This window comes from Chanodichthys erythropterus, chromosome 20, assembly GCF_024489055.1.
Source record: "Chanodichthys erythropterus isolate Z2021 chromosome 20, ASM2448905v1, whole genome shotgun sequence".
In the NCBI taxonomy this organism is placed as follows: Eukaryota; Metazoa; Chordata; class Actinopteri; order Cypriniformes; family Xenocyprididae; genus Chanodichthys; species Chanodichthys erythropterus.
In genome coordinates, this window is record NC_090240.1 from 15,568,388 (window position 1) to 15,581,133 (window position 12,746).

Genomic DNA, 12,746 nt, shown 5'->3' on the forward strand with positions numbered 1-12,746 from the left:
ATAGTACTAAAGAATTTTTAGTATATTATTCAAGTATAAAATTAGTGCACGAAAATAAAGCATTATAGCAAGGCACAAGTATCCTGTATTTGTGCACACATCTGTTCACCACAAGGTGGCGCTGCACACCCTTTAAACGCATTTTCACAGCTTCACTCGTTCGCATCCACAATACATACAGTTAATTCACATTTCAATAGATTTGTGGAAGCTTTTATCACGTTATTGAGTGATGCATCACAGAAGGATCCAGTATTTGCTCCTCGCTCCTTGAGCGCCGAATCACTCCAGCCCTCAGCAGGTGGACGTGACGTCACGCCTCTACGCTACTCTCAAACGTACGACAAAAATTACGATTCAAGCACTAACTTTATCCAATTAATCTTGTTCAACGTTTATAATTCAACCCTCGCTGTAAACGGTCACGTAAACGCGCAAAAGCTGGTCGCGTGGTTCGTGAAGTAGTCCCAGGGACGCGCACTGCGGATGAATACGCTTGTTTACATTGTGCTGCACGCGGCGGTGAGTCGGCCAGCGCGCTGCTGCGCGAGCTTCATGGGAGACCGTCGCACTGCGCTTCACAGCTCGCGAAAGTTCGCTCCGCGGTCACCGCTAAAGTTTTCATTTCTGCCCGTTGAGAAACCATTTCATCCCCGGTGAGTTTATTCTTTTTTATCAAGTTTCTTTCTCTGTGTTTATTCTTAATTTACATGCGAGGTTGATTTGCTAGTTATTAGCCTTATCGCAACTAACGGCAGCGCTGGAGAGCAGACAGGAGCAGCAGCTAATTCACAGCTCTCCACACTTTTATCGTCATTTATTTAGTATTTTATAACAGGCAATTTGCCTTGAACAGAGTCGGTGGCTTGCATAACACGCAGTAATTGCCGTAGGACACTATTTAAAGCCCTCATTGGAGTGTTAGCTGGCTAACATGTGCCTTTGGTTCAGAACAAAAACAGCCTTAGTAACTTCAGTTCAAGACTGTCTTTGTCGTCAATCTAACTCAACATAACGACAAACATCAACACAGCTTGTATAAAATGTTTTTGTACTGTACATATACAGTCTTATCTATACCAAATATACGTACACATACATATTTTTCTTACAAAGTGAATCAAATAAATACATTTAGAATAAATAAAGCGAAAGAAAAGAATCCACCATTCAGACTCTTGATTTTTTTTTTTTTTTTTCTCCACACTATTATTATACAGAATATATTACAACGTTTGTCAGTCAAACCTCATTCAGCTGAGTGTTAACCCTAACTGGGTGGTTTGATTTTGGTCAGCAGGTTTAAACAGGGACTCACATGCATCCTCTCATGGAGGCGTGTGGTTGTGTCTCACATCCTAGTGAAGCACCTACTTAGACAGTATTTTTAGGCACCTATAATGCCCAAAAGTGCTGCCTATGTTTAAACAGCCAGAGCTGCTTTTGTTTGCTTCGTGTGCCCAGTTTCGTTATTCTTCCTGAGTGTACTACTGAGTTAAAAATTTCTCCTTCAGTTTCATTGTTTGTTTGTTGTAGTTTCAACAACTTCAGATTCAAAAAAAAAAAGAAAAAAAAAAAAAAAAAAAGCAACGCCCCTTGACGGGTTTCATTTCTCCTTTTGCCTCTAAGCATTTACAATTCAGTTAATCATTTGTTGGAGCACTTATACAGGCATCCCATTCTGTCTCTTTGCTTGAGTTGTCTGTTCTTAAACCAGGTGTTACCTGCCCTTAGGATCAGGTTCCCTCACTTTACGCTCCATTGTGAAGATCTGTCCATTCAGCACAACTGCAGAACACTTTCAGTAGAGCATTCAAAAGGATTTCATTTGGTAGTGCAGGGGTTTCCAAACTTTTTTTTTTTTTGGCCAGCCAAACCAATCAGCATAAAATATTAACTTGAAGTACACCCTGAGATTTTAAGTTAATATTTAAACAATTTAATGACACATGTTCACAGTTCTCTGATTTCAGTTATTGGTCAAATGGCATGCAGGTAAACAAGATCTAAAGGTGCAATATGTAAGAATTTTGCAGTAACTTGCAGTTCACTTGAGTACTTATAACAGGTTTCCAACTACTTGTAAATCGTGAGAACAATTGCAATTTTAACCAAGGCTCCGGGACGTGTGAGGAGTCGCCTGTCTAATGCGTCATACCCGCGTTACTCTCGATTTCCGGTTTTATTTTGTAGAAACCATGGAAACACCAAAAACTAATTATTGTTATATAGTTCAACACATTTAGTCTCATTGTTTAAATATCATTTTCTAGATGTTTTGCGAGTACCATGCTTTACCATGCCTCAGAGAAAAACACTATTTTGTGAAGTAGCTAACATAGCATAATCAGATGCAGCTTTATTTTTAGTAACAGTAATACAGCATTTTCTCCATCATACAATACGTTTTAAAATTAATTGCATGTCATTTATCAACACAATCATCCAGCATTTAATATGATATTGTAAAATCGATCTAGCAGTGTGTAACAGTGTCTCACAGCAGCCGCCGAGTGAACGCACAGAGTAACGTTATAACATCATTTTCAACACACTCAAATGTATCTAATATGATAAACAGAGCTGCGTTTCCTCATACTCATGACCGGAAAAGCGGAAACGGCGCCGGTGACTGTGTCATAATAAAAGTCCCGCTGCTCGTGAGGCGTGTGTTGATCAATCGCTCCAGCTCCTCGTTCAGCTCCACAACACTCGCTCCTGCTCTGCTTCACACTACAGTAACGTTAATAATCACATCCATGAACATGATTTCTTCCCGAGTCCTATCCTGATTATTTTCCACTGGCCATTGAGATGAAGACCACATGTCCCAAGATTCCGTGTTCAAACTTGGCATCATCAAGCTACGCTTTTGTTTTGAATAGGCCTCTAGCGACCTCTAGCGGACAGAAAATATTACATAGTGCACCTTTAATCTGTTTTTAGTAACTTTCCTTTTTATTATTGGCCAAAAGTGATACTATGAATGTTTTGTCATATATTGTGATTTTGAACAGCAATATGACTTTTTTCATTTCTTATGAAAATGCCTCATATTCACTCCTTACAGGAACCAACTAACTCTACAAGTTACAATACAAATTAGGGCTGGGCGATATATCGCATGCGATTGTCACGCGCATTTTATCTGTAAAGCCGGTTCCTGATTACCGCTAAATCGCCATCACCTGCTTTCAAATGGAGCGGCATTTAATACACAGAACCGTAGATCACTTACAATCTACACAATATCGTGCTCATTATCGAAGGCGATTCATCTGCGATATGAACGCGATATTGCATAGCTTGTCAGAGAACTACGGCTCTGTCTATTAAATGCCGCTCCATTTGAAAGCAGGTGATGGTGATTTAGCGGCAATCAGGGAACCGGCTTTACTGACGAAATGCGTGTGACAATTGCATGCGATATATCACCCAGCCCTAATACAAATATTTGTAAAACATTCAAACCCGAGAGAGCCACTCTGCTCTGCACAAACGTGTATCTGCTGTGTGTTGTGGGTTTTCATGTGTGCTTTCGATAACTAACACCGATGGAGATATGAGGGTTTTAGATCGTCACTGTTCTCCAACAGTGGGAGGGGCTCCCAACAGTTTTGTGTTCGACGTGCTTAAATCCTCCGCTCTCCTCTCAGATATAAAAGCTGCTGTCAGTTAATGAACAGATTTGATGGATGAACTCGCTGCTTGACCTGTGTTAAAAGTGCTAAGACCTTTCAGTTTTATGGACATCGCCATCTTTGTCATTTTGGTCACTGTCACTATGGATGTTGGTGAGAGAATACAGGCTTGACTCCCGTTGCACCTTCATACCATAGACTGTAAAATAACGATGGACGACGCACTTTCACTCTCTTCGACTGTAGTAACTGAAGCCGCCAGTGTGCCAATATGGCACTGACATCTTGAGTCCCGAGTCTGCCCATAGCGAACTTGGAGCCCGAGTCTGCGCAGTAGTGAGCTTGAAGTGGTGCCGTGATATCAAAGTCCCGCCCACACTGATTATGTTGGTGTGAAATAAACGGTTATGAAATGTAGAAATTAAAGTTAAAGCTCCAATCTCCTTGCGAAGTTCCAGAAAAAAGTCAGTCGGTGCTTTAGTGACTACTTTACTCAGAGAAGCTGTCAATCACTGTCTCACCCCCATTTTTATAGCATGAAATAACTAACTAAAACCAAGTAAGCGATAAGGTACAAGAGGCTGTGTGAAGCAGAGTAACCCTTCAGCCGTGACTTATTCACAATACAGCACTAGCCTCGAGTACCTTATTGCTTTTATAAACCGGTTACCACACAATACAAATATTAAAGCCAAAAATATGTATCAATGCAACTTTCATGAAGTAAAGTTTCACTAAAAGCCTTACTTCCACCAGAAAAAATAGTCCCTGACCCTGAACAGCAACAGAAGTTACATTATTACACCATTAGATGGCAGCAAAGACTGTCTTTATGAGTGTGTCAGTCAGTAGTGAAGACTTTTACATTGAAAAGACTGAATTGTGGTGAACACGGAACTGAGAAATGCTTTGACTAGCGCTGTCAGTCACCTTAACTGTTAAAAGGACAAGATAATACATTGCAACAGATGTTTTATTATGAACATAGGACTGACCTGAAGGAAAATGCTAAATCTGAATGCAGGTAATAAACTCGTTCAATCCATCTCACAATACTCTTCTTCATAATACAGCAAGCTTCAATGAACAATATCAATTGAGAACAAAGTTTATGTTGCTAAGAGTGGTTGCTAAGGGTGTTGTGTAGTGATACACAGAATTGTTGGGTGAAGCGACCGTGTTTTATCTTGAATAAAACACAGCTTTTGACCAATCGGCATCAAGGACAGGAATGTGTGAATGGGACATTTCGAGACTCATACCTGTAAATAAACACAGTTTTCAATCCCAAAAACTGAAAGTGTGAATGTAGTTGGGCTGCCCCCTAATAGTCGACTAAGTGTTAGTTGACGAGAAGAGGCTTAGTCAACCAAAATTGGTCTAAGTCTTTTAGTCACAGGAAAAAAAGAAACCCTCCACAGAAAGTGGCAAACTCACGCAGTCTGTGACGGACAGATCGTTAAGCGCAGGAATTCCAAACATTCCCCTATCATTCATCAACCTCAAATATGACTTATCACTTGAAACATGTAAGTAGTAGCAACTTTACAAGTCTGCACGCTCTTAACCTAGGTAAATGTGCACTATTATTTGGCGCATATTCATGTGTTTGTGTGAAGAGTGCTCTTACTGCATGACATGGAGGCGCCGGTGCGATCACTTGCATTTAACTTTGTCAGTTTTGGTTGTACAGATAAGAGTAATCCAACATTCAAAACTGTAAATGGTTTGCTTTTATTTCTGTACACTCACAATAACAACAAAACTTTGTGCTTTTGTAAAAATAATAAAAACGAACAAGATGCGCTTTCTGCCGTCTCGGTCTCAAGTGAACTTGAGTGTGCCACAAAAATTAACTCGGCGTATACTTGCCTCTCAAACATGAGAAATATGGAAAGCTTGAAATGTCTACTTTAAATATTCTCTGATTATGTAATCTGTATGAAAAGTGCGTTTAGGCACGTCCACTACTGCGGAGATGACGAGTCAGCATCATCTCTGCAGCCGAAAACAAACAAAACACTAGTTTATCAATAAGTTGTTTAGAAGTTTATTAATTTTTTTACGCCACATTCATAATCATTGCGTTTTACTGGTGCAAGTTTTGTGTGCGCTTGAGCACTGATTAAGCTATGTGTTATATATTGGTGATTAAAGGCTCATTATTATGATTTATATTAGTCAACTAATCACTTAAATGAATAACTACTAAATCTCAGCAATTTGATAAGATATCGCTTTCAGTTTTAATTCAATTAATTGTGGAGCCCTATTTGTTTATTTTTAATATAACCTTCAGTTTAATTAAAGGGATAGTTCACCCAAAAATGAAAATACGTTTATCATTTACTCACCCTTAAGTTGTTCCAAACCTGTATAAATTTCTTTGTTTTGCTTCCTGTGTTAATTTCTGCTGAACACAAAGGAAGATATTTGGAAGAATGTTTGTAACCAAACAGATCTCGCCCCCCATTGACTACAATAGTATTTTTCCTACTATGGTAGTCAGTGGGGGACGAGATCTGCCTGGTTACAAACATTCTTCCAAATATAAAAATAAATTTATACAGGTTTGGAACAACTTGAAGGTGAGTAAATGATGACACAATTTTCATTTTTGGGGGAACTAATCCCTTTAATCATTAGCTTTTCATCAACTCACAAACCCCTTGCAGTTCCCTCCCAGACCCTGGATTGGGAAACCCTGTTGTTAGGACCATCTTCTTTCAGATCTTTCTCCTCCAGGCATTTTTTTCTGTCCATGAGCTTCATGTGATGACCTGTCTTGTTTCACAACTGTGATATTGATAGTTATTGTCCTTTTAAAAAGTATTTCTGAACTGCACGTTGCCCATTTCTGTCTGTCACTCTAAGTATCTGGCTGAACGATGTGGCGATTGACAGGTTTTGCCATGCTTGTGTAATAACAGCTTTAATGACTTGCGCAAAAGCGATGCCTCGTTTCTTAATGACATAACTTCCCCCACCTCCTGGTGCACATTGAATAAGATGGTCAGGAACCGGTAATGTCAATGTGATAATCTGGTTAATGATTAACAGTTTTCTAGACATAAACACCTTTATGGCATATCATACTCAGACGTCCTACAGTGATTGCTGTCTGCATAAGAAACAACAATCTATAGTACCTAAATTGCTATATTGCATTTGTTGAGACAAATGGTGTGATAGTTGAAGGGAGTGCCACGAGCATGAGAGAATGTAGGAGTAAGAGTAATGCGATTTGTTCTTTCCGAGGAAGCGGCACGTGTGGCGCTCATAGGCGTGGATGCATAGATGAACGTGACAGATATTTCCTTTTTACGTGGGAGTTTTAGGTTCTGTTTCCCCTTTCTTAAATTCTGGCTTCACCAAGGGTTTCCCCTCAGGTGAAAGGGGTTTCAGATGAGTGCACTAACATTGAGCAAACTTTGTTGTGGTGAGGAAGTGTGATGGCTGGTTGCTTGGCTGGCCAAGGTGACAGGTTCTTTCTTGGTTAGCGTTATTCACTCACTACCTTTTCCCGTTAGCATAGTGAAAAAGCCGAGTCCTCTGTGTGGGTTATTTTTTTGAAGCAAACGAAACTTATAGCTCATAATTTCTGTGCATAATATTCAGTTTCTGATAAATACGTGCAAGATTACCTTGTGGACTGGAAAGGTGTTGCTGAAGAGTTGAGAAGGAATTGCTTGTCACTCTACACTATCTATATGGAAATGGTGATTATTCTGCTGCCCTATCTCAACTGACTCGCACACCTATTCAAATGTTCCGGAACAGTAAGTGTGGTTATGCTATCATTGTTTGCCATCCTGGAGAGTTTGAGCACTTTGTGCACCACTGATGTGATCTAGAGGAGCCTATGCCACAGGTCTGTTTTATTATATGAATTGTTTGCTTGAGGTTACCGGTGGGTGATTGGAAATACTTTTTTTTTTCTTTTTTCAAGGTTGCATAATTTTTTTCATAATGAACATTATTATGCTGCTTAAAATGACTTGTAGCTAGGGCTGGGCAATTTTTTTTCCAGTTAATTCAAATTTAATGTTTTTCCACGCGTTATAATTATATGTTGACAATTTAGCAATGATAACCGTTAAAACAAGAAAATTATCCGACCACTTGGTGCCGCACCTGATTAACCGCTCTCGTGTGACACTCACACAAAATGCATCTAAAAATGCTCAGGAATGGTTTTTAAAAAAAGCGCAGAGTAGAACATGAGGGTCTCGAGACTCGTTTTTGAGACGTGATGCAATAGCGACAATAACGGAAGTAATAGAATAGGCAAACAGCAAAATTTATAGATACAAGTTTTGACATGGAAAAAAATAAAATAAAATGAAAATGAAATAATAATGGCCACCTCCTCCGCCATGTTGCCGTCAAATAAAACAGTTGTCATGCCAACTTACTAATGTAAACAGAAGCTTGCAACGCTTGCCCACCTCCAAGTTCTTCTGATTGGTCCACTGTTTTGGAACTGACATTGATGATTGGCGCTGTGTGTAAAAGTTGAAATTCTTTTAACTTGACACGGCATCTTAAAAACACAGCGCTCATGTGCGAGGCGCTACAAAAGACCCGAGACGCTAGCGTAATGGTCATGCGCATCCGTCAAGAGTGTTTAAATAGAAAAACAATGGGAAAGTAGCACATCGGAATATAAAAACGCATTCTGTGTGAACGGCCCCTATGAATGTAGAACACATTAAAGTGAAATTACTGAATCTAAAGATAGAGAAAACAACAACAACAACTGCAAAAACCTCTAAGTCTGTCTGACATGTTTTTTTTATGGAACTATTCAATTTCTTTAAAAAAATAAAATAAAAAAAAAGTACTAACCCCAAACTTTTGAATGGTAGTGTATTTGGAAAAAATAGTATAAAATTGTAAGATTGGTTATCGGCCATAGAAATTTAATAATTATTGGCTTTTAAGTTTTGGCCAGACTTTTAATTTTGGTGCAACCCCCAATATTGTTCAATTGTTCAATTTTAAAACCAAAAAAGTACAATGTATTAAAGCAAAAGAGGATATTACCAAACTACAGTCCTATTTGCTCATCATTTTTTTTTTTTTTTTTTTATGTCCTTGGCACAAAATGTGCTTTTTAGCCTTGAATTCTGTAGTCTGCACACACAATTTGTGAAGTATAAAAACTTTAAATAGACTCAGAATCTAATTCTTGACAAGCATTCATCACCGTGATGTTCAGTCTCTCTGTAGAAACCACATAATTTCCATCTCAGTAAAGTGTATTTACATAGTAGTACACCTGAATGAAAAGCAGGCACTATAGCAAACTGCTCTCTGTACTAAGCCTGTCACACATTTCCAAGATAATATTGTCTGGCCCTGTAATTTCACTGATGCAGCCTTCCTATCTTTTACTTGGCTGGTATCTGTACAGTGTGGTTTTGTGTATCTGCACAATTTGTCATGTGTTCATAGCCCGGCTATGAAATGTGATATTCAATGAGGGCTGCCTCTTCCATTATCTCAGAAACCTCTCTAAAAATAGACCCATGCATCCAGACACCATGCTATAGCCTACTACATAGTCCCATTAGCCCCGTATTTCTGGCAACTGCTCCCATCAGCCTCGTCCTGCTGCCAAAACCTGGTTGAATGAACTCATGATGCTCATTTTTAGCTGTCTACACCTTATTTGCTGTTCAATCATTTTTTTTAGTCAGATTCAGCAGTAATAAAGTGTCTGATGTAAATAGATGAGACTGTACACAGTTGACATAAACCACAGCTCTCATGAGTGTTAGTGTTTGAAAAGCCTTCCAAAATAAGTCTGTACAGGTTAAAGGTAAATGATTGTTTCATGAAGTTCATGGAATACGGATGTCTTGTGAAACATTCATTGTTCTGCTAGTAGGCACCTGCTTGAGTGCCTTTTAGTCATCATGTAAGTTCCTTGCTGGCTTGTTTTAAAGGGCCAATTCACCCAATGTTGTAAATTCTCTCATCTTTTACTTACCCTCATGTCTTGTCAAACCTGACTTTCTACTGTGGAACACAAAAGAAGATATTTTGAAGAAGGTTTCAGCCTTTTTTTTTTTTGTTCATACAGTAAAAGTCGAAGGGGTCCAAAACAGCATTAGATCCCTCTGGCTGTTATTGTATGGAGGAAAAAAAAAAACTTCAAAATATGTTCTTTTGTGTTCAATAAAAGAAAGTAATGCCTGTTTCACACTGGACAGGACATGCAAGCAGAGTGGAGGAAGTGCAGAAGCTGTGTGTGTGCAGAGCGGGAGCAGCACGTGCCCATTGTGCTTTCGCGTTTGTCGTGCACAGCAACCACGTACACTGCTTGTGTACTGCAAACACAGATGAGTGTGTCGTCCACTGTGCCACCTTTTGTAGGTGTTTTCCTCTGACCACTGTCTGTCACATTGCTTTGATTTATGATGGACCGCATACTCTGCTGCGACGCGAAAGTAATCTTAAAGTTAAGAGCTAGCTCTAGTTTTTATAATTTAAAGTTTGGGCAAAAACTTCTGGAAATGATTCACAATAGAGCATAGATAACATAAAAATGTTTAAACAGACAAATTTTACACTTTTATCCACTAAATGAGCTTATTTCAAATTTGATGCCTGCTACAGGCCTCAAAAAAGTTGGCACGGGGGCAACAAATGGCTGAAAATGTAAGACATTTTTAAAAGATTCAGCTGGGAGAACATCTAGCAACTAATTAAGTTAATCTCATCATCTACAAGACTGAAGACCACGGGCATCCAATAAAGGTCTTCGGGCCCTCAGACTGCATCACTTATCGGCATGATTGTGTCAATGACATTACTAAATGGGCCCAGGAATACTTCCAGAAACCACTGTCGGTAAACACAATCCGCCGTGCCATCTGCAGATGCCAACTAAAGCTCTATCATGCAAAAAGGAAGCCATATGTGAACATGGTCCAGAAGCGCCGTCGTGTCCTGTGGGCCAAGCCTCATTTAAAATGGACTGTTTCAAAGTGAGTGTTCTATGGTCAGACGAGTCCAAATTTGACATTCTTGTTGGAAATCACGGACACGTGTCCTCTGGGCTAAAGAGGAGGGAGACCTTCCAGCATGTCATCAGCGTTCAATTAAAAATCCAGCATCTCTGATGGTATGAGGGTGCATAAGTGCATACGGTATGGGCAGCTTGCATGTTTTGGAAGGCACTATGAATGCTGAAAGGTATATAAAGGTTTTAGAGCAACAAATGTTCCCCTCCAGACGACGTCTGTTTCAGGGAAGGCCTTGTGTATTTCAGCAGGACAATGCAAAAACACATACTGCAGCTATTACAACAGCATGGCTTCGTCGTAGAAGAGTCCGGGTGCTGAATTGGCCTGCCTGCAGTCCAGATCTTTCACCTATGGAAAAAAAATCTCAACTATTTTGAAACCTGTAGCAGGCATCACATTTGAAGTTAGCTCATTTTGTGCATAAAGTTGTAAAATTTATTATTATTATTATTATTACAAGCCTAAGTTTTGGGTAATTGAACTCTTTTTGGTGTTCCGGGTGCCATGTTCTCAGGTGATCCATCGAACCAGTAGTAGGAAAGTTCTTTGGCAACAAGTTGCTTCTCGATATTTGGTGAGTGAAATGGGGTGAAGGATACAATTTGTTTACTTATTCTGAATGGCATTTAAGGTGAAAGCATTTGTAAAGATTGTGTAGTCTTGTGCCTGTGAATTTCATTACTTTTCTAGTGTTGATTTCCTTTCATTAGACTCATATGGAGTAAATACATCACTTTGGTCAATGTACAGTCTGATGGTGTGGTGTCAATCATGCTGCACCTGGCGGAAGTAAAAATATCATATTGTGAATAATTAGCCAAATGTATTTAACTAGTCAAACATGATTTATTTTTTTCCCCAACATCTTCCTGTAATACGAGCTCTAATTCCTCCCCATATTGTGCCCCTTTTTAAAACCTTTATCTATCGAGTGATTCATTTGTAGACTATTCGCTTTGTTTGTTTGTTTTTTTTATCTGACTTGTGATTCATGTTCAGTTTAATTTTCTATAACAGAATAGCCTGAGGATGTCTATTGATGGGCTGGTTTTTATTTTCCGTGGGGGCGGGAGACACATTCATGAGACTTAATAGGTAAAATGAGTCTGATTAATTTGTTTTCTTTATATCATTATTTGGTCTACTGTGCCTAGGCATATTAATTGTCCAGTTGAATGTTCAATTGCATTATGGGTAATAAACCCCACCATCCACGGACCTAGTCATAATTGCACAACAAACAACCTTTTCTGTTGATGTTCTTGCTAATTTTATTACAGTAATTCATTTTAAGAGCCACGTCTTGATGCTACGTCATTTTAAGCACCTCTCTATCTAACTCCTAACATTATGTTCAGAGCTTGAGAGTGCGTTTATGGCTTTGCTTTCCTCCCTGTTTGTATTATGTATCAATATCTCCTCATTGAGACTTCAAAGGCATTCCTTCAGGTTGGTGTATGTTTTCCCTTCCTGACAGTTGAAGTCCTTCGAGGCTTCGAGGCCTCACCTTTCCCCTAAAATCCTCATGTTTGTGTTGCTTGTCGGCTAAAGTTTGTGTCTATGGGAAAATGAGGCATTAGGAATGCAGAGGAACGTTCATGAGATGAAGGCCTATCATCTGTACAAATAGACCGATGCCAGTGTAATTCAAATAAACACACAAAACATTCTTCAGCAGTTACACTGTTGACAAGCTTTTGTTCCCTTTCATGATTCTGACAATGTAAGAACGTAAAATCCAAACAAACATGCATTAGCATTTCTTTTAAACAGTCAAACAGGCCAATACTGGTTCAGATTAGCATTTTGTAGTTATTTCTAACACATCTATTTACAGAAAACATGCTTGTGTTGGCAGCCTGAATGACACCGTTTAACTCATGGTTTTTTTCCACCCTTGTGGACGGGTTGCATTACATTGTAATGCGTTCATTATGTACCCTGTATGTTTCAGTGCATATTTGACGTGTTTTTCATGCACACTAATGTTCTCTCAGTTGTTTATGTGAAGCAGGATATTTGTGCAATCTACATTGGATGCCTTTTTACTCCACCTTTCCTCCTCTGTGAT

The 12,746-nt window shown here is 39.1% G+C and overlaps 1 protein-coding gene across 1 annotated transcript in view; it reads left to right on the forward strand.

The window, feature by feature from the left end:
• The first annotated feature begins 498 nt into the window (after positions 1-498).
• foxp1a (forkhead box P1a) overlaps positions 499-12,746 on the forward strand; it is a 52,087-nt gene continuing 39,839 nt past the window's right edge. The window contains exon 1 of the mRNA XM_067372042.1: positions 499-656. The gene's annotated coding sequence lies outside the window, so the exon portion shown is untranslated. The remainder of the gene's footprint in view (positions 657-12,746) is intronic.